The 23,278-nt window shown below is 43.3% G+C and overlaps 1 protein-coding gene across 1 annotated transcript in view; it reads right to left on the bottom strand.

The window, feature by feature from the left end:
- The window catches only part of LOC144771933 (lysozyme g-like), a 178,822-nt gene extending 157,231 nt beyond the window's left edge, over positions 1-21,591 (bottom strand). The window contains exon 1 of the mRNA XM_078656165.1: positions 21,466-21,591. The gene's annotated coding sequence lies outside the window, so the exon portion shown is untranslated. The remainder of the gene's footprint in view (positions 1-21,465) is intronic.
- Between the last annotated feature and the right edge of the window lie 1,687 nt (positions 21,592-23,278).

Raw genomic sequence — 23,278 nt, 5'->3', positions numbered from 1 at the left:
TAGGCAGAGCTTCAAGTCTGATACAGACCTCTCGGCCCTTGCTTTATGCTACTAACAAAAGTACATATATTTCATGATGCTCAGAAAGTGACTCCTCATCACTCCCAAAGACCTCCAGTCCTTGGAGCAGACATCCAGAGCCTACCCTTATCTTCAGCTCTCTCTGGGTCCAGTCTTAATTGGTCAGCTAAACTTTCTTCATAGCTGGGCCTCCTTTGCTTTTTTTTTTATTCCTGTAGGAGCAACATGAGTCAAGCAATTGACAATTCAAGTGTAGTTCTAGTCTCTGGGTGCCAGCAGGAATCAGAAGGCATGTATTCTTCTTTCCCTAGCAATTAAGCAGAACCTCCCTTCTTCTTGATGTTCTTTCCAGGCCCAAAAATGTGATGAGGAGCTGGTGGTGAAGTGCCAGTCTCATCCTGTGCATCAACCAGCCAGTAAATGGAGAATTCACTACACTCAATCTTAGAAACTTCCCCATGGAAACCTCGCCTTCTTTTTCTGCACTTCTATCACAGTTTGTTGAAATATAATCTTTGAAGATATTTTCAAAGGCAATCATTAAATCCCCAAGTATCATGTTGAAAAAGCACTAATTTTGCTGGAAAATTCAAGCTATTTACTATAGATAAATAAACTCAGCCCCTCCCCCGCCAAAGCATGTAATGTGTGTGAAAAGGCACATTTTGTGTTTCAAAATATTATCTAGTAATTTTCAATAAATGGACATTTAGTTACCAGTCATTAGCTTGTCAGTTTTAATCAAGAACCCATGTGTACTACTGCCATATAGTGGCACATTCTGCCTTAAATGTGCCCCTATCACCTGTGCATGCCAGGGATGTTTACGATTTTGCCTTTGAATGCTCTCAGTTAAGACTGATTATTTTTTTTATAAACAAACTATATATAGAGGGTCTAAGGGAATGTTTAAAAACCTAGCATGGATGTACTTCCCTGGGTGTACTTCTAAACAAATAAACTATCCATAGGTCTAGAAAATATAGAAGGTGTAAAAACCTATTTAAATGCAGAAAACCTAGTATACTGTATTCAGAGGACATTACCTGCTTGGAGGCAAAATAGATATCTTTAAAAAGGAAAATCCTTTAAAAAGGATGGAAACCCATAACTCACCGAAGTGACATGCTTCATCATCTGAGTTCTCCTTCCCGGTTACTCAGTAGTGTAACCAGGGGCTACACCCTTCTCACTAAGAAAGGGGAGCTCACGGATGTTTTCAAACAAAGAAGGTAAGTGAGAAATTGCAGATGTGAAGAGTGAGTGATGGACGCAGTGCATAGCTGTGAAATGTGAAGATAAAATTGGTAGTAGAAGAAAAAAGTTTTAATGTTGTCTTCTGCCAATCCAAATTAAAAACAGTGCAAAACCAGTATAAACAGATTAACTGCTTAGATGTAACTGGTTCTGCTCCACATGTTTCAGTCTATCTGGATGTCATTTTATCCAAGGCCTTCCTCAGGACCACTATAACTATTTGCTACTGAGTAGTGAAAAGTATATGTGAATGGAAAAAAGAAAAACTCAGGTTGGAAACAATACAACCTAAAAACCTGATTTGAAGGCATGCAAATCAGGGTTTCCGTCCTTTTTAAAGGATTTTCCTTTTTAAAGTATCTATTTTTGCCTCCCAGCAGGCAATATCCTCTGAATACAGTATACTAGGTTTTCTGCACAATTAAGACTGCCCACAATATGCTGACCATGAATGCAGTAATGTAAGACCCATTATATCGCCAAGGGAAGTTCTAAAATGTAATGGATGCACACAATACGCGATGGGTGGCCACATTTAATCAGGATTGACACTTGTCTGCAAGTAATGCCTACCATTAAGCCAATGCTAAGTGTATGCTAGAGACGGACTTCATAAGTCAAGGATGCCCACATTTCCCAGGCGCAATATGCTAGCCCTCAAACACCCTTGGCTCCTGACTGTTAAAAACGAATACAGTCATCAGAGTCCCTCAGCTGGCTCTTAGACTCCTAATTTATTTTAAGACACCTACAACTAGCCCTCAGACTCACTCTACCAGCATTCAGAACCACCCTGTCAGGCTTTAGAGCCTTTCAAAATTCTATACTGGCCATTTTACAGCCCTTGCACTCTCCCAGACACCTGAGACCTTTCCATAGTCCACCAGAGTCAACCTACAGCTCACCCTTAGACCCCCATACCTAGCCCAGGGAAACCATTATCCAACTCTCAAAAAACCCTTAGCTGTAACCACATTCCCACATGAACCCTTTATTGGCTCCCAATGGGGTCTCACATACCCTCTAACAGCTCTCACAACTCTTGATATTGATATTGAGGGTGTATTTATAGAGCGCAACGTTCGCTCCGGAGGGAGCATCTTGGCGCTGCAGATTCTGACTGGTCAAACCTGAAGGTTGCGGGGGGGGGGGTTAGATAGCTGCTTTGGCGTAGTCATCAGGGAGGTTAAAAATCCAGGTTTTTAAAAGCTTTCTGAAGGATTTTTCCAGCGTCTGATGGCGGAAGGTTTTGGGCAAGTTGTTCCATGCCTTAATAGCCAGAGAGCTAAGGGTTTTGCCGCCCTTGGTCTTTAAGTTATATTTGATAGGGAGGATGAGCTTATCCTGTGACGAACGGAGAGAGCGACTAGGGGTGTAGTGGGGAAATCGTCTGGAGAGGTACTTAGGACCAGTTTTATTGAAGGCGCGGAAGGCGATGATAAGAATTTTGAAGAAGATTCTCTTGTGGAGAGGCAGCCAGTGCAGTGTACGTAGTGCAGCAGATATAGAAGTTCTGCGAGGTAACCTGAGTACCAATCTGGCAGCGGAGTGAAGCACACTTTGAAGTTTGGATAGCGTGTTCTTTTTTGCCCCTGCCAGAAGTCCGTTGCAATAATCTAGGCGGGAGATGATGAGCGCCACTGTCACAGTTTTCCTAGCTTCGGTAGGGAGGAGATTACAAAATTTTCTAAGTGATTTAATGATTCCAAAGCATTTTCCGGCTACCGTTCTTGCATGTATGTCGAAGGAAAGGTCCGAGTCGAAGATAACGCCAAGATTTCTGGCGGATGTAACAGTCTGAGGGGGAGCGGCTGAATCATCTGGCCACCAAAGGGTAGGACAGAAGGACGCATTTTTTCCAATAGGAAGGATCTCCGTTTTGCTGGAATTACATTTTAGATGGTTGCGATCCATCCAGCAGAAGACTTCGGTTAGACAGAGTTTAAGATTGAGTTCGGCATCTGTGGAGTTGTTTTCTAAAGGCACGATGAGTTGTGTGTCATCGGCGTACGAGGTGACTGGTATACCAAAGGAATCGATCAGAGATAAGAGTGGAATGAGATATATATTAAAAAGGAGGGGGCTTAAGATGGACCCCTGTGGTACACCAGATGTGACCGTCTTCTCTTTCGAGTGGAAAGGACCTAGGGCGACCGTTTGTGAGCGATCGGTAAGGAAAGATTTAATCCAAGCTAAAACAGTATCGGAGACGCCAATATCCATCAGTCTACTGATGAGGATGGAGTGGGAGATGGTATCAAATGCCGCTGATAGATCGAGGAGGATGAGAATGGCATTTTTCCTCTGGTCTTGTAACATTTTGATGGTATCTGATAGTTCTATCAGTGCAGTTTCAGTCGAATGATTTGGACGGAAACCTGATTGTTTGGGATGGAGAATGTTGTTTTCTTCCAGATGGCGTTTTAACTGTCTGTAGACTAGCTGCTCCGTTATTTTTCCTAAAGCAGGGAGTAGGGAGATTGGGCGGAGGTTAGTCAGATCTGTTGGGGATTTGTTGGCCTTTTTCATAAGGGGTTTGACAGTTCCCTTTTTCCATCGGCTGGGAACTGACCCTGTGAGGAGTGAAGAATTAACTATTTGGTTGATCATAGGATTCAGCTCCTCAATAAGTTGGTGCAGAATTTTAGGGGGACAGGGATCAGAAGGCGAGCCAGATTTGCATGCAAGGATGATTTCTCTGGTCTGCATTAGAGTGGCCGGTAAAAAGCTGCAAAGGATACCAGTGCTAGGGTTTGGTGGGGGGAAAGCCGGGGGGGTATCAGGGGTGAGGAAATTGTTTTGAATGGAGGCAATTTTATCTTCGAAATAGTCAGAGATTTGATCACAAAGGTTCTGGGATGGGGGTATTTCCGGTAGGAGAGCTTTGGGTTGGGTGAATGATTTTACTATTTTGAATAGCGCGTTTTGTTTTTGGTTGGCGTCTGTAATGGCATTAACGTAAAAGTTTTTTTTTGCTGTTTTAATTTTAGAGAGATACGTTTTCCTTATAAGGGTGTAGGCAAGACGATTGGCCTCATCGTATGTCTTGCGCCATTTCCGTTCAGCTTTCCTACATAGCAAATGAGCGTTAGCTAGATCTGGTGTGAACCAAGGAACTTTGGTTCTGATTTTTTGATGGGAGGAGCCGGGACGCTTGGGGGGGAGTCTGGACTTAATTTCCTCGGAGAGCCAGTTGTGAAAGAGGTCGGCGTCTGTTTCGACGTTCCCTGATAGAATGGGGGATTGATGAGGCGTTAGGGGTTTGAGGCTAAAGTTTTCTTGGACCTTCTTCCAATTGGTGGAATTAGTGAGAAGGGGGTTGGCTTTCTTGCAAGAGGGTGGATTCGTAGTTTTAATATGGAATGGGATCAAAGAGTGGTCCGACCAGATCTGTGGCAAGGGGGAGAGGGTGACTAAGGAAGAAAGGTTGGTGCATACACCATCCAGGGTATGACCAAGGGAGTGAGTAGGAAGAGTGACGAGTTGTTGGATTTTAAACAAATCCAGAGTTTGGGAAAAATTGACGGATTGTGCGTCGGTATTAGATTCAAGGTGTAGATTGAAGTCGCCAAGTAGGGTAAAATGTGAGTATCTTAGGGAGAAATGTTCCAAGGCGTCACATAACGAGTCAAGAAATTCAGTGGCGTTTCCGGGTGGACGATAAACAAGGCCACCTGAGAAGGAGGTGTGTTCATTTAACTTAATTGAAAAACCTAAACCTTCGTTTTTTTTTAGTGGATCTAGATTGAAAGTATGGCAGGAAAAGTTGTTTCTAAGTATAATGGCAACCCCACCACCTCTCCCTTTAGCCCTGTCCTGTCTGAAGAACGAGTAACCGTGGGGTAGTGCGATAGCAATATCGGGGTTACTTTCTTCCGTTAACCAGGTTTCAGTGATCATTAAGCAATCAAGATCTAAGTCGATGATTAGATCGTGTATGTCTTGATTGTGTTTGCACATAGAACGTGCATTGATTAGTCCTCCTTTGAATAAAGGTTTGGAAGCGTTGGGGAGTGATGAGGCAGCTGGAATGGGGTCTGAATAGGTAGAGGTCCAACAGCACAGTTTGCAGCTAACTGGGCTGGTAAGAGTGGCGGGATCAAAAGTGCAGGGACAGCGCTTGGAGCTCTGTAGGAGTTTGAGCTCACTGGGCTGATAGTGGATGTACGGGGAGGAGCGGGCAGGATCTCCTGCGCCTGTCGCGGTCTTGGCGCGGACGGGCGCAGACGGGCTTGCCTTAGGCGCGCCTTCGGCGCGTAAACGGCGCTCCCGCTGCGCCACCACCTTCCAATACCAAGCACCTCTTAGACTGAATCTACTGGCTCCTATGGTCCTACTGCTCACCCTCCTGGTCCTCAGGACTGGCCAGACCACATCCACTCATTCTCAGAACCTCTCTATAGTAGCCTATAGGCCTTTCTGAAAAAATGTTGAGCCTTTAAATGGATCCTTGGACTTGAAGACTGCCTAACCTTAGCTCTTCTTTGCAACGCTAAGGGCCCCTTAGATATCATCTCCTAGCTGAAGAGTACTTCTTAGGGTCTAAGAGGGCCAGGAGACTTCCTTCAAGCCTGGGTTCAGTGCCCCTGGCAGCCCTTCATACACTTAGCACTTACCACTAAAGCTCAATTCCCTGGCCTCATATTTCCTGAGAATCCCTGCCAAATTCCTAGGATGCAATGTAGTTGTCAGGTGATAGAAAGAGCTGATTGTTTAATAGGAACTTCCATTAGCAATGGCACAGGGACTCACTCCCACCATGTGGAATCCCAGTTTGTCCGATTTTAAGCCCGAGAGGAACCAATGGATTTTCTTTTCAGAGTAAAACATTGAATCACGTCTAGATAGGCTTTTTTTGCTGATTTCTGAACCACCTCTGTATGTCCTAGTTTTTCAAAATACTGCATTGCAACAGTTTGATTGAATGCTGGAAATTAACTCTAGTTTGACAGTTTCAGGTGGTAACTAATTGTTTAAAGTGGCATGAGATCCCCCTACATAAGAAAATTCATCAGACCCTACAAAGCCCCAAGATCCTTACGATCCGATCAGGAACATCTTATCACCATCCCTAGAGTCAAGAAGGCACGTACGGGTGGAAGGCGCTTCTCTGTCCACACTGCCCGTCTCTGGAACTCGTTACCCCGCGACCTTAGAACAGATCCAGACTATCTCCGATTCAGGAAGCGGCTGAAAACGCATCTTTTCCCCTAATTTGACTCCCTTCCCCTTGCCCCTCTGTCCTTCAGATGTATGGATCCTAGCGCTGGGATACTCACGGGTGACTACGCGCTTTATAAAAATTTAATAATAATAATAATAATAGTGAAACTTTTGTTTCCGGTCCATATATTAAATGCAGTTCTATAATGTTTCATCCTCTTGGTTCTAGAAAATGTTCAGTGTCAGTAGTCTTGGCTGATCTTTGACTATAGCGACCAGTTTGAGCAGAAATTGGTCTTCTGTTGAACTGTGCCTGTGTCCTCTCCCCATAATTGGCAACGAGACCATCAGTAGCCCTGGTATTTAGACACTGAAGGCCTCATTTACAACTATTTGGCACAGGGCAGTGCTACAAGTCACTTTGCTGTGCAGCCCTACGTCAAAAATAAAGGGCAGGAATATGCAGTATCAAGGAGATATGGCTCAGTCCTGTCCTCTTCCACTGCGCTGGCACACAAATTGGTGCCTAGTGCCAACGCGGGCACCCTCTGCACCATGGTTCAAGGATGTTGTGTTGTTGGCACAATTGTTTTTGTGCTGAAAGGGGCACCATCAAGAACAAAAACAATCCCCTGGGGAGGCGCATGGTTTTCATGCATTCCCACATTTATGGTGTGTTGTAAATCTGGAGATGTGTCAAATACCATGGGCATTGAGTGGGAACAACCACCGCAACTCCCAGGGTACACCTCCGTGACGCAGTACGAAACAACTCAGAGACTTGCGCTACGTTGCCTTACACCATATCTATGAGGCCATGAAAAGCCACACCAGGCGATTTTTGTAGCCTCCTAGATATGGGTCTGCACTGTGCACTGCAAAACCTAAAAAAAGTGATGTTATGGCAATGCAACAGGCTCGTAAATAAACCCATAAAAGTTTAACTCTTTAAGTGTAGAGCAGTTCTCTGCCAGCTTGAAACCTAGGAATCCCAGCACACTTTCGGTTGTTTGTGTGTCAAAAAATGTTGGAACATATTTACTGAAAAATAGGGTTATCCTTGCGTCATGCAAGTCATTGCAAAACAACACAAGTCCTTAACTGGGATTTAAAAAGCCACGCAAGGGGTTTGGACTTCATTCCGTGTATTTTTACAAAGAAAGTAACACAACACAGTCCCTTGTGCTGTGTTGCTTTACTCTGGGTCTGGAAGGCATTCTATGGGTGGAGCATGGGTATTTCCATGCATCCATCCATGGATTTTGGCACATTTCTAGATTCACTAATGCAAGTACACCTGGAATGTGCCGAAAGACTACACCTTGCCAAGTGAGGTGTAACCAGGAGAAATATCTTTATTTCTCCTTGTTACTTCCTCTTTGTATGCGAGATGCATTCCACATCATGTATAGGAGCAGGAAAATGCCTTTAAGGATTGTTATTGTACATGAAGGTATCCCTTCATGCACAAAAACAATGCTATCCGTAACACAGGCACCATTGCACAATGGTGCTATGATGCCTGCATTGGCAACTTTGCTGCCCACAGTGATCCAGTGCAGGAGAAAGCAGAAATGCTCCACATCTTTATAAATATGTAGCATTTCTGCTCTCTTCCTTTCGTGCAACCCAGAGCAGCATCTTTGCTTGCTGCTCTGCGGGGAAGAGTAGTAAATATGCCCTTTTGTTATTTGTGACATTTATTGCAAATTCTCCGGTATATGAGATTTGGCTCACTCAACCAATGACCAATAAAACATGTGCCAAGTGACATGTTATAGCATAATTGATACATTTCTGGCATTTTATTCTGCCAATTTTGTTCTATTAGTTGGGGATTGTAATTATAACCATAAGAGTAGGACCAAGACATGAAGGTGTTTTTTGGACTCCTAAGCATTCAAATATTCTAGTACAAGGTCAAACTAGAGGTATCCAAAATAAATCCCTCTGGCCTACAATCCTCTGGCTCACTCACACACACTGTCCATGTAACTTGTAGGCTATGCCCATCATCATAACTAACACTCAATGTTAATGCGAAGGATTAGGTAAGCACTTAGAAGCAGAACTTTAGACAAGTGGGCGGTAGGCTTTCACTCAAGTAACTCAGATATAAAGTTATGGTCACGCTATCGATTTTTCAAAACATGGTAGGCTGCCAACACCGTTCTACTTGCTAAACTATGAGAGGGACAGTAGTCCACTGTCACTAAACATGGACACTGGTGAAGCACCCATTCAGGTTGCCGGACAAGCGTAGGATGTACTCATGTCAGGGGCAGGCCTAGGCCTCTGCACCAGGGCCAAATATCAAAAGTCAATATACTATGTAGACACAGGTGGCACACAAGACAGGGACATGCCTGAATACCATACAGGGAAAATTCTCATAGCATCAATAAGCATTTCACATTTATTTTTTGTTCTGCTTTCTAATCAAGGAACACTCTATTTTTCCTCCACATTTGTTTAGGAAATTAGGAATTTAGTGCATTTTCCCAAACTAGCTAACTAACCCCACTTATGCATAGGTCTTTCCAGTGTAGGGTTTGATAGTTCAAGGAAGTGTGTCAATGGAATAACATTTTTATAATGAATCTCCACAGAGTTACAGCTGTATTTTGTGAGGGAGGATTAACAACATTCCGTACCAGTCGCTCATCAGACATGCCCAATAAAGAACATTTTAATTTAATTTACAGCAGTCGAGTTTCAACTCACCTGGCAGGAATTTTGCAGTCAATACTATTTTTTGAAGTAGGCTATGAGAGTTTTAATCTGTGCTGTTCTCCAACCCACATTAAGTTTTAGTTATTATTACTATTCCCATGAACAGTAGAAGGAGTGATTCTTACACCAATCACACTAATGGAGCCAAAGCAAACTTTTCCATGACTTAAAGCCACCTGATACAATTCCATGACATGCATGGCCTTTTTTTGCCCAACCATGCATGAAAACACCTTGGTGCTAATACTATGTGCTCATGGTGATTGTGCTGCCGAATTACATGTTAGTATGAAATATAGTGTGTTTATGTAAAAATGAGTGCAAATAGCAATTGCATCCAATATTACAGTACTTAGGGTAGCACATACAAATAAATACAAAAAATGTCAGTTCAAAAAGTGGACACTGTTGAATTTTTGTGTTCTGCAATCTTATCCTAGGGAAGGAAGAACAAGTTCTGCAAACAGGCATAGTACAGCGACTTACAGGACCAATCTCCAGGCGTTCAGGTGAGTGGTGGGCAAGGTCCATGGTAGGAAACCATCAGCAGCAAGAGGGCAGCCATGTGCAGGGTGCAAAACAGTGTTGGGAGCCCAATGTTATTCTATGGAGACGGTTCCCGCAAAAAAGACTGCAGGCCATGACTGGAAGGCCAGTAGGGCTAAATCACCAGGGGGTTCAAGCCTTGCGATGCTCAGGACGTAGGGACACATTTCGTCCTCTTTTCCACAGCCAAGGGTGCGACGGATGCAGAGTCATCCTTGGCGGGTAACTCCGCTCCGCTAGCGAAGTTTGCGGAGATTTGCCTGCTCTGCGGCGAACGCTGAGTAGGCAAAAACTCCACCTCCGTGGTGGAGCGGAGTTAGCCGCTCCCTCCACCCTCCCAAAGTCTTTAAAATTGTAAAAGAAACCACTTACCTGTTGTCTGCTACCTCCCCTGCCTGGACGCGTTCTCCTCGCTGCTCTTTGCACGTGCACATGTGTGTCAGATGTACAACATGGTTTTTTTTCATTACAGAAGGACACGAGGCAGTGAGGAGCAGGGAGGAGAACGCGGCCAGAGAGGGAAGGAGGCAGACAACAGGTAAGTGGCTTCTTTTACATTTTTAAAGACTTTGTTAGGGGGAGGGAGTGTAGCGTATTTCCACTGAGTTTTTTTTAAACTCCGTAGAAATACTCGTAGAGGCACTACAACTGCTATGCCCTGGGTTAATGCGGAGGTAGCTTTAGGCATCGGCTTTTCTCACCAGGAGCAGTCACGGTAGAGGGGGGCCTGTTGGCAGAGGTTGCAGGTGCAGTTGTTGGTTCCACAAGGGATGAAACCACGATGGACTCGAGCTCTGGAGGGTTGAGGGACCTTATTGACACCATTGGCCCACTTCAACTCAGGCTGGGACAATGGATGCAGTGGTGGCTTCAGCTGTCAGGTTTTTGTGGTTCCATATGCCTCAGAGTCTTTGTTTGAGAGTTTCTGCAGAATTCAGAGGGTACAGGTTCGCTGTTCACGGGAGGTCTTGGGTCTTTATCGAAGGCAGGTAGTCCTCCCAACATTTGCAGGATGAGCTGACTTTGGTGTGGTTTTCGGCGAGGGATGCAAACAGGCCGGCAGGGTTGGTACCAGGTCAGCTGATTCTTCTCTCCTCTCTGCGTTTGTGGCGGTTTGGTGCCCTGTCTCATCTTAGGTCATCAGGATTTGCTTCTCTGGTCCTCTAAATACTAAGGGCCTCATTTATGAAAATTGTTGAATCGCTGGAGAAAAACAGGGATGCAACACTTTTTAATGTGTCATCCTTGAGACACCATGGATGCGCTGTATTTACACTACTGCACTCCATGTTTTGAGTATTGCACAGATACGTCAGAAATCCTGACGTACCTGGTGGTGCAGTAATGATGCATTGCTGGAGTGTGTCGGTAACCTAACGCAACTCCAGCAATGTGTCATTACACATGGGGTGAGTCCCTTTTAAAAGGCCCTGCATTTCCCTATGCCTGCTTGAAGCAGGCGTAAGGATTTGACGCAGTCAAGTCGTAGCAGTGAAGTAGTGAAATCTCATAAATTTCACGATGCCACTTATACAGTTTGTATTTACTGGGAACGCCACTCTGCATTTATTATACCTGAGACAGGTAAATTGTAGTGCAGGCCTTTACAAAGTGACACATCTGCCTAGATGTGTCACTTTGAAAATAAGGAACAGTGTAGCGCATTGATTACGCTGCTGCAGTGTCACTGAAAAGTGACACAATGGCGGCACAAGGCCTTCATAAATAAGGCCCTGAATTTAGAGGCATTAGGGGAGTGTAGGGTAGTAGTTAATGGGTTACTGACCCTTGGGTTCATTACACCTCCTATATGAACACTTCCTGTGGGATGTGAAGTGGGCATACCCCTGTCCCAGAAATTCTAGGTATGCCATCACAAAGAAGGCTATTTCTGAAAAATCATATCCACCTCAGTGTAGCCCACCTTGGGGGCGGTACTAACCTGGAGGTGGCATGTGTACCTGACTAGCTAATTTTCCTGCCTGCCAGATGCCAAAGGGGTCTGTGACTAAGGCGGGGTGGGTTTCCTCTCCTGTGATAGGAGACAGATTCGCATTCCAAAGGTGGCAGCTCTTTGAAGCTTGCCAGCTTAGAAGGCTAATCAGCAGGTCATTCTGTGGGAGGGGCTGGTACAACCTTTTCTTGGACAGGCTTTTGTTCTGGCCACCTGAGAGCCAAGGCTTTCTCCCTCAGAGTTCAGTACAGTGTCTCAGGTGGTATCCTGGCAAAAAACAGTCAGGGAGCACACCAGAGGCTGGTAGATTGTCATAGGGCACTTCTATGGCTCCCTCCGGATGCATATATTGGTAAATCCATCACCGGAATCAATGTGGGTTTATCAATGTGAGATGTTTGATAGCAAACATCCCTATTTACAGTGGAGTCATCATGTAGCTGGGAAACTTGTTTTAACCAGTGTCCAGCACATGTTTTAAAATGGCTTCCCTGTCTACTTCCACTGGCTGTAATAGAACTGACCAGCACAGGAACATATCTGTTCGTGCAGGTATGCCCTCACATGTAATAATCAGCACCCCACCTTAGGGGTATCAGGCCTGCTGTAGGGGTGACTTACAAATGTCACATGCAATGTTAGGGGACATGGGATACAAGGATGTCTGAAATGTTGTGTTTTTCAGTTTTGTCTGCACCAAGACACGCAGCCTGTAATGGCAACCTTGCATTTGCTTGGTGAGGGGTCCCCAAGGGTTGAAAAATGGAAAAATGTGTGCTGCTGCTCTTACTGCCCCTGCTCTTACTGTACCTCTGACTCTAGGAACCAGGAGGATTATTTACTAGGGACTTACAGAAGGTGATAAAGGTTTTGCCATTTGGGAAACAATTTTACAGTTTTGTGAAAGAGCTCTGGAACTGGGGACCTGGTTAGCAAGAACTCATTGCACTTCCATCCGAAGTCACATCAGTTACAAGGAAAAAAGTGGGGGTGGCCATGTCAAATAGGGGTCCTTTCCTACATAACGTTCCCCCACCCCCATGGGAAAGAGGATGAAACTAAACTTTCCCAAGAGCGCCTTCATTTTCAAAGTGGAAGCACCTGGAAAGGCCATCCTCATTGGTATGGTCAGTCCCAGGTCTGTGTTCCACTGTGAAATCCATTCCCTGTGGGAGATGAATTACCTTAACAGTTTGGGGTTTTCATCTTCCATTTGTATTAGCCATTTGAGAGGTCTGTGGTCAGTTTGAACAAGGAAGTGAGAGCCAAATCAAGTGAGGCCTCAATTTCTCTATGGTCCAAACCACAACAAAAGCCCCACTCAATGGCACTCTAACATGCTCTCTCGGGAGTAACCTCCTGTTAATGAAAGCAACAGGTTGGTTATGGTCATCATCATTGGTTTGGGATAGGACTGCTGCAATTCCATGTTCAGAGACATCTGTCTGCACTATGTCCTGCTTTGTATAATATGAAGCTTTTAGAATGGGTGCTAAGCACATTGGTTCATTCAGAGTGTCAAAAACATGTTGACAGTTCACTGTCCAGTTAACTTTTTTGGCATCTTTTTGGAGGTCAGTTCTGCAAGGGGTGCCACAATATTACTTTACCCCTCACAAACCTCCTGTAATACCCAGTCAAGCATAGCAAGGCCCTGACTTGAGTCTGGGTGGTTGGAGCTATCCAGTCTAAAATTGTCTTGATCTTAGGTTGTAAGGGTTGCACTTGGCCCCCACCTACAAGGTGGCTCAAGTATACAACAGAGCCCTGCCCTATCTGGTACTTGCTTGCCTTGATAGTGAGGCCTGCCCTTTTCAGATCCTCAAATACCTTGCCAAGGTAGACGAGGTGGTCATGCCAGGTGGAACTATAGACAGCAATACCATCAAGATAAGCTGCACTAAAAGAATGCAGCCCAGCAAGAACCTTGTTCACCAAACTTTGGAAGGTGCCAGGGGCATTCTTTAATTCAAAGGGCATACAATAGATGAAAGCACCATTTGATTGTCCCTGCTGCATCAACATGACTGCATGTGGATAACATGAGTGACTACAATGTGGACTGCATTACCTCCCATCCAGCAATTCGGACCCTGATGTTAGATCTATTTGTCCTGGAGACATCTTACTACAGCTACCAAAAGAAAGAGTATAAACATGGTAAGCTGTCCACCGATGAGCTGAAGTGAGTATGATGCCAACAAATGCAAACAATAAGTATTATACAGTGAAGTTAGGTAGCCCTGGGAGTTAGCCATAAGGAAAAATGCAGGCACCACATGCTCAAATCCATGAAGTGACCAACCTCTCTTTGCTGCAGGTAGGGTAATCATCTTTTGTTCAAGCCAGACCTAAAGAAGGCAATAATGAACGTTCTCCATCCCAGTTCACTGTAGGCCTTTTTGGGGCATGCAAGCTCTCTTACTTCAACACTTGAGTGGACGTGAAAAATACAGTTGTATATAGGTCACTGCATAAATAAGTACATTTTTATCATACCTTGTTATCTATAATTGCTTCACTATTGAATTATTTAAAGAATATATAAATGAACACAAAATAAATAAGATTAAAGTACAGCAACACATGAAAGTCGGAGTTTATTAAATCCAACTTAAATCTAGTTATATTTCCTTCATTATACAGTTATACCTTCCATGTACTTATGTATCTTTATATTTATTACTCTACTCCTAATTCAGCACATCCAATGCACTACCCTATATCTCACTCTATACCCCTTTCAATATATCCTCTACCTCCGCTCTTTGACTCGTCCCAGACTTCATTCTACTACTCTCTCCAATACACTACCCCATTTCTCGCTCCAAGCCTCTCTCCATATATCCTGTACCTCCACCATCTGAAACTTTCCAAACCTATTCTACTACTATGACCCCCAAAATAACCCTTTCTAGATTCTTTCATCTTCTGCTGCTCCTTGCATCGTCTCAAACCTCTTTTACTATTTTGCTCTCCCAAACAAGTCTTTTCAAACCCTTCCCTCATGTATCCCTCCTATACTCCTTTGATACCTCATCTTCCTCATTAAACCACTTCTAGAGAATTTCCCCCTATATCTCTCCTGTACTCATCCCAAATCTCCTCTACCGCCATGATCTCCTAACAAACACTTTCTAAACCCTTCCCTCTTCTTTCCCGCCACTATCCTTTTCAATCCTACTAACAGACTCACATGTCCACCGCTCAAATTAATGTAATATTTTCCTGTACTAGTTCACTAATCCTTTTTGGGGTCCAGAGTAGTATGCTACTCACCGAAAAAGCATTTTGATGCTTCATCAGAGATAGTAAGCACCATATAAATTTAATTACAATATCACAAACAAATATTCTCAAGCAAAATTACAGAAGCAATAAATCAAGTCAAGTCAAGAGTTCTTTATTCGATGGTTAAAAACCATCATAAAAGCACAGTTTATATACAATCAAAAAACGATTAAATCAATAATGAACCCAACTTGCAATACAATTCATAAAAAACAGTTTACATTATACAATCCAATACATAGTATATAAAAAATTTTTTAAAAGGAAGCTAATCATGGTGCAGTTCTATACACAATATATAGGGCTAATCACAGGAATTTTTACTCATCCCCTAGGGACCTCCTTAATCTTACTGCAATTTTAATAAAGTTGATTACACAAGATAGCACCCAGGGGTCATTGGCCTGTTGCAGAAATAGTAAAGCTGTCTTTGCATGTCTAATTTTAGCACGTTTAATAATACTGATTAAAAAGTTCCGCCTTGGCATTGAATAAATAGGACATAAAAGTACAAAATGAAGGGAGTCCTGCGGAGACCTATTGTCGCAGCCGCAGGCTCCCTTCTGCTCAATTGCTGTGTTAAAACCCATAGGGGATGCTAATAAGAACGGTAATAGATTGAGCCTAAAACGACATATAAAATATCTCTCCTGAGCATTCTGCATGAGACGCAAGTAAGGTTCCATACCGTCTGTAGTTACTTTTAAATTGTGTGCTCTTACCGTAATTTTAGCGTTTTCTGTCTCAACTCTAAGTTTTATTCTAGAATCTGTAAAGGCCTTCTTTATATGCAGCTTATGCGAAGGAACAATTAATCCTGGGTTGCTAAAGAGGGAGCTGTACCCCAGTGTGTCCAAATTTTCCTTTACATAACAGAGCCATGCTATTCTCATACATCTGTCTTTTTTAAGGCAATCATTTAGGATTTCTCTACTCAAAGTGGCCTCAGGATTGCACCATATTTTAATCCATGCCAGTATTGGTCTCCTTTTAATCAAATCTTCCAAATATGGCATACCCAATTCTCTGTGAGCTATGAATGCTGGAACACTTTGGGGAATTTTAAGAATTGACCTCAAGTGCCTATTTTCTTCTGTTTGCAATTTACATACATTGACAAAACCCCATACTTCAGCCCCGTACGTAAGTTTTGAACAACACATAGAGCTATATAAGTTCATTATTTGCTCAGGGCACCATCTGCCCACCCTCCTACCGTAACCTGCAATGGCTCCATTGGTGGATAACATTTTGGAACACCGGTCTTCCACCAGGCTATCAAACTTTAAGGCTTCATCGAACAATATGCCTAGGTATGAGAATGACTTCACCCTTCTAATCTTGTGTTTTCCAATCACGAACGCCGGCTTTACCCCTGGTTTATGCCCTGCTACCATAACAAATGATTTACCCAGATTTACAGACAGATCCAATTCTCCCATGAAGCTGACAAACCCATCTATTAAGATTTGAAGGCTCCTCGGGGTACGGGCGAGCAAAACCGCGTCGTCCGCGTATAGCAGTACTGGGATAAAGCGTGCACCAGCTCTGGGGCAGTCAGTTTTCAGGTTTAGCAAATGCTGTTCTAACCCATTAATATAGAGTGAGAATAGGAAGGGGGCAAGAATGCACCCCTGCCTAACCCCACTCCTACAGGGGAACGGCTCAGTCAAACCCCCCTCCATGTTATAGCGTACTTTTGCCGAGGTGTCTGTATGGAGCTCCCTTAAGATATTGACCAGGCCCGCCTCAATACCCATACTCAGCATCATGGCCCATAATTTTTTCCGATTTACATGGTCAAATGCGGCCGCCAGATCCATAAAGCCCAAATACATATTCTCATTACTTACTTTAGTGTATTTGGCTGTTAACATATAGAGATTCAAACATTGATCCCCCGTAGACCTTCCTGACCTGAACCCGTACTGGGTGTTGGAGATGATGTTATTTATCTCCGCCCACTCAGTTAGGTGATTAAGAATCCCCCTCCCTAATAGTTTAGCTGACACATCTATCAGGGAGATAGGCCGGTAGCATTTCGGGTTGTCCCTATTTTCTTTTTTAAAAATGGGAACTATAGTGGCGGTCGACCATGATCGCGGAAGACCCGACTTAACTGCAGCATTGATGACCCGTGTCATTATTGGCGCCCAAAGGTCCGTACAGCTCAAAAATAAATCTGGTGGGAGCCCGTCTGGACCTGGGGCTTTATTTTTTGACAAGCTCGCGATCCCATCTTTAATCTCTTTAAGGGTGAATTCTATTGGTACATGATAAAGTGTACTACCTACATCATCCCCCTCTATTGCAGCCTCATGGTTGTATAGGCCCTTAAAGTGTTCAATCCATTGTTCTGGTAGGATGTTAGTCCCTATGTTCTTGACAGCGGTTTCATTTATTCAAGGGTTATTAATTACCCTCCAGAATTCAGACGTGTCCTTGCTCTCTGCAGCTTCTCTAAGATCCGCCCAGGCCTCTACCTTTAATGCCTCTTTCCTTCTACTTACTTCCTTTTTATAAGCCTGTCTGCTCCGTACTATTTCCAGGTTTTCCCTAGGTCTTTTTTTGAGGTTAAATTTGAGTTCCCTTAAGGCTCGAGAACAATTACTATCGAACCACCTAGGTGCTGATTTGGTTCTTAATGGCGCCTTAGTTTTCAATAACCCGTCCACTATGTCAGTTAATTGTCCAAATGTATTCAGCAACAATTGTCCCTCTATTTCCATATCTAAACAGCCCTCTATGCTAGCTCTGCCTACCTCCATCAATGACTTGTAAAAACGTGCCTCATCAGAATTGACCCACCTGAGCCGCCGTCCCTGATCAGTCACCTTCTCCATAATCCCAGTGTGTTTACTGCGACCCCCAAACACTTCCTCACCCTGCAGATTAAGTTCTAAAGGGTTGTGGTCACTGAATATGCTCCATGAGATTCCTACAGTTATTATTCTATTTTTAAGTGACCTTGACACCAATATAAAATCAATGCATGACTGGCACCCTCTTCCTTTGAAAGTGGGTGGTAAGGTACCATTCTCTTCCCTAGCCATCATACTAATAGTGTGCACAAGGTCGAGCTTATCTATAATCCTTCTGAGGGTTAGGCCCACTTCTGAATGTTCAAAGTGGGGTCCGGTTGTTACTGGGCAAGATGACCATGTTTCATCTGTGCTAACCAGCGCTTGGCAAAGATGACAATTAAAATCACCTGCTATAATAATACTGGGTGTAACCCCCTTCTTGTCTATATTTACTTCACCCAGTCTTGTTGCCAGTTCTAGAAGAACTGAGTGATTCCTGCTATCACTGACTCTATTATAGACATTGAAGATTCTCATAGTTAGTCCTCTCCCCCTAAACTGTACTACCTGTAAATCACATGCAGACCGGCCCACTTTTGACCAACTACCCTCCAAGCTCAAATTCACATACATAGATAAGCCACCCTTGGCTCTCCCCGATCTGGTTTCTTGCGCCGGTTCAAAAAAGCACTTATATCCCTGCATGTGGAATGGGCAATTATCCAGGGCCCATGTCTCTTGTAGGATAATGACTTGGTATTGGCTATAAATCAACTTAGGATGCTCTTTTTAGTGATCCACAAACACTGCCAAATCATTGCACGAAAGTTAAACTACGGCAAACTCAATCTTTTGCAATGCTCTCTGAGCTTTTGTATGGCAAAATTGAGTGAAGTAGACCCTAAACACGTTCCTCCATGTAGCAGGTGGCAAGGCTCTGGTCTTCTCCGGGATGAAGGGAGCCCTATGAACTTTTTTTCAGCCTTTTGCTTTGAAGCCTTGTGTCAATTTACAGTATTGGCTCTTCACCAAAGATAGAAACCTGTTACAGGGGTTGGTGACTCATACAGTGGCATCATTAATATAGAACGTGCTGGAATATTCGCTATTCTAGTTTTATCTGCTCATCTGTCAATGAGCAACGGGAACTGCTGGCAGTAAATAAAACATCAATTGGGGCTCTATCAGCCATTCAAGGCCTGCAATGGGTTTCTAAATCCAGGAACAAGCTTCAGCTTCACTCTCTTGTCTTCACCTCTTGGATCGTCCCAGTTAAATGCTTTATTCCATTCTTCCTCTACTTCCCCGACATAAAATTGTAAAACATCTTGAAGGGGATCTAACCCCCAGATGCATCAAGCATCCATTTTGCGATTCCTTATAAGCGAAAAATAAGGAATCGCTAATAAGGAATAGCAAAATGGTATGCAAGAAGAAATCACTTTAAAAATAGCGATTTCTTAAAATTCCTTAATTGCGATTCGCACATTGCGAGTCGCAATTAAGGAATACCTCCCCATTCATTCCTATGGGCCTAGAGGCCCATAGGAATGAATGGGAAGAATTTTCAATTTGCGAATCGCAATTAGCGAATCGCAAAATAAGATTGCGATTTCAAGGGTGCAAGGGTGTCCAAAGGACACCTTGTTGCACCCCTGAACTTGATCTGTGTACATATGTTGCACACACACATGCCCTTAGGGCATGTGTGTGTGCAACATGAAACTTTGAAAAATGCACTTTAGTGCATTTTTCAAAGTTTTTGCAAATTACCATGAAGTTGTACTTCAAGGTAATTTGCGTGCCCTATTAGCGAAATCGCTATTTTTTAAACTTTAATGCATTGCATTTAAGGAATCTCAATTCTCTGGATTTTTGTTTGATGCATCTGGGCCAATATGAGGTATGATGTTCTCGAACTGCATATAATAATGGTACAGAGTTCTTGCATTATTAGTAAGAGGAAGAAAAGAGGCAGACTTAAATAGAATTTACAGAAAGTTTACCACACAGCAAGGCACAGTGTAACCCTATGCAAAGCATAATCTGTTTGTAGCTCAAGTTCCTTCGAAGACCCACTCCCAACATGTAATCACTGTAGAGGTTTGGGGGCTGTTGTGTTCACAATAATAAAATGAATCTTCACATGCCACGCTCATTCGTACATTTAGAGCATGGAATAAAAAATATTGTGAAATGATGAAGTTAAATGTTTATACCAATGACACTCAACTATGTAGTGATGGTATAATTGCGTTATATCTGCATTACCTCAGATTTCTTCCATATCTCAGATTTAGTGAAATAATGTATTACTTCATCACTTCATAAAAACTCCATGGGGCAGATTCAGAAGAGCATTTATGAGTATGGGAAGCAGAACTATACAGGTACTACTCAAGTACTCTTTTATGTACTCTCACATGATTTGGCAAATTGCTCGAGAAATGATGAACTTCCTATTAGTAACAGTGTAAAGAAGGCACAGTCCTTTCAATTTATATTAATTGTTCATGAATATTCCAAATGTGTTTCTATTTTAGACGTTTTGGAGCTGATTCACAATGGCATGTACAAGTGCGCAAAAGAGTACTGCAGGAGTACTGCCTTTCTGAGTAGACCCCCATCAGGGTTTCCACCAACCAATGGCAGGTGGACTTCGAATGCAAATAAATGCAAAACAGCATGCAGTGATATTGTTACCATGCATTTTTCAACACTAAACGAAATGCAAACTCTGAGGTGATACTACTCAATGATATCTACCTGCATCCAGGTATTACCCATGTATTTTTACGCAGTGTTGTTGAAGGAAAAAGAATAGTAGAAGGAAAATGAAACTTCTTTAATTTATCGAGAAGCACATCCATCTAGGCATCTCTTTTACAAAAATCTACTAATCATGATGAGCACTATCGCTATATCAATTTTTTGGGGGGTCAAAATGTAACCACATTTATCAAATAATCACACAGATCAGTGCAGCGCAGCAAGCGAACTTGCTGCACTGCATGATAGGGAAAGGGTTGAATTGCGCCATATTTAACATTATGCAGCACATACCTGTCATTTCCCAGTGCTGACTCACATTGCGCCAACGCAGGCAGTCTTGCACCATGGTGCAAAGGTGCCTGATTTGTAAGCAGTATTGAAGGGAAACCTTCCTGCACAAACACAATCCCCTGAGGCATTTTCCTCTTTTTATGTGTGCTGCAGCTCTTTGGATGTGTAGCATTTTGACACATTCCCAGGTCTACCACTAATGGTAAATCTGGGAATTCACTAAAATCCATGGGTGGTGCATGGGAACACCCACGCTCCACCGATGGAACGGCTTCCGGGGGCAGAGTAACGCAACACTGTGATGTGCATTGTGTTGCATTATTCTAGATTTATTAAGCCACTCAGGACCATGCAAGGTGGCCTTGCGTGGCTTGATAAATCTAACTTAAGAGTTGTGTTGCTCTTGCGCGCTGCTGTGTGGTGGAAGGGCAATGCAACCCGTTGATATGTAAGCCACTTAACAGCTAAATTTAATGAACAGGTGTAAACACAGTTTCAAAAGGATCGGTAAGTCTGCCTTTTCGCCTTTAATCTGAAAGTTCACAATTGTGTTAGAATAACCCTAGGACATAGCCCTACTTCTTTTTTTCCTCTGCCACAGATGTGTTTACTGATCAGTCTGCTCACACTTACCTTACTACTGCAGGAGACACCTAATTCCGTGAGCTCTTTCTTCAGGTTTCTGGGATCAAATGAAAGTATCAACCTTGGATCCTGCTGAGAAGTAGTAGACTCCCTCCTCCAGTAGTACACCTGTGGTTTCCTCCCTTTGCCACTCACATTTAAATCTCAGGTGGATAACTTTGCTGGGACCTATTAATGTCTAACCGAGCTTGGCAATCACCCCAAATGTAAATGAAGGTTCTACAGGTGAAGTGATTGCATATAAATAAGGTAGTTAAAATAATTTATATTTATTGCGTACAGGGTGTGCCGTGAAGTAGATTGAGTTATCTTGGCTTATTTTCAGTAACTCTGGTACAAACTGTGTAAGATTCACCCTAGTAGAAGAAGAGTCAAATACACAGCCATAAGAAAGCTATATAGAATAAAACACCTTTGTTACTCTCAACAAAGGGCCAGATGTACAACCATTGACTTTTTCTGCAAGTCGCAAATTGTGTTGAATTGCACTTCACAATTTGCGACTCGTAAAAGTGAATGTACAACAGTGTTTCAGACACTGTTTGTGATTCCCAATGGGGTTGCATTTATATTCATGAGGCAAGTGCAATTTGCGACCCCATTGGGAATGGTGAGCACTCCCAGGGATGGTGGCCCGCTGGGTTCAGCAGACTACCATGTCTGTGGCTGCTTTTTTAATAAAGCAGTTTTTTTTAGGAAAGCAGGATGCATTTGAAAAAGAAAAATGAAACTTTTCAGTTTCATTTTTTAACTCCTTCCATGCTGATGACGAGCTCAGCTCGTCATCAGCGTTACCTACCGCGTGCTGATGACGAGCTGAGCTCGTCATGTAACGCGGTAATTACAAAAATGCCGCACACAGCGGGAAAAACGGCCGCACCCATGCGGTTAAGGGCAGGCAGTGGTCCCTGGAAAAAATATTTTTGCGCACACTCGCAAAGGGGAAGGGGTTCCCTAGGGACCCCTTCCCATTTGCGAGGGGTTTACCACCTACTAGTAGGGGGTAAACTGTGAGTGTTTTGCGGCTGCAAATGCAGTCGCAAAACAATAGTACATGGCATTGAGACTCGCTATTAGGTAGGGACGTTCCTTCCTAATATCGAGAGTCGCAAGCGCTATTTTGCGAGTCAGTGACTCGCAAAATAGTGTTTGTACATGCCAGGACCCTTTTTTGCGTTTGCAAACAGGCCAATCTCCTGTTTGCGAGCGCAAAAAAGGGTCATACATCGGCCCAAAATGCGCAGCAAATGTGCCACCTAAGTGGAAGTTGACCGCAGAGGAATATTAGTGTAAGCACCTCTTTTTAGAGGAGAGCAGTAAAGGAGCAAGTACCACAAAAAGTGGATGTTCCATTCCTCCTCCTCTGGTCGCTGTTATCATAGCCTAAGGGTCATGGCAATGACGTTCTTGAAGGTGAATCCACCTTGAGTTCTACAATTGGAAGCATCCGTTTAGCAGCTGTGGCCCTTACATACTGTTTGCATAACTTGGGGCAAAGCCATTGTTTAATTTTCTGGATATGTTCCTTTTAGACCTGATTCCATCCATCCATCCGTCTGTCTGTCTGTCTATCTATCTATCCATCTATGAGCTACATAGATGTAGATGTGAAGTGAATCTATACTTGCTTATTTATACCATCCTTGACGATATGTTGGTAGTTGATATTCTGAACATAATATAATTGTAGTCTGATAATTGGTATATTTCCAAGGCCCTCCTTGTTACGTGAGTGGTGGTAGTATGATATTAGAGAGTGTGTGTTTGTGTGCGGGGGGGGGGTCCTGCACACATATTGTGG

Source organism: Lissotriton helveticus, chromosome 8 (genome assembly GCF_964261635.1).
Source record: "Lissotriton helveticus chromosome 8, aLisHel1.1, whole genome shotgun sequence".
Classification (NCBI taxonomy): domain Eukaryota; kingdom Metazoa; phylum Chordata; class Amphibia; order Caudata; family Salamandridae; genus Lissotriton; species Lissotriton helveticus.
This window is presented reverse-complemented; position numbering and strand designations above follow the sequence as displayed.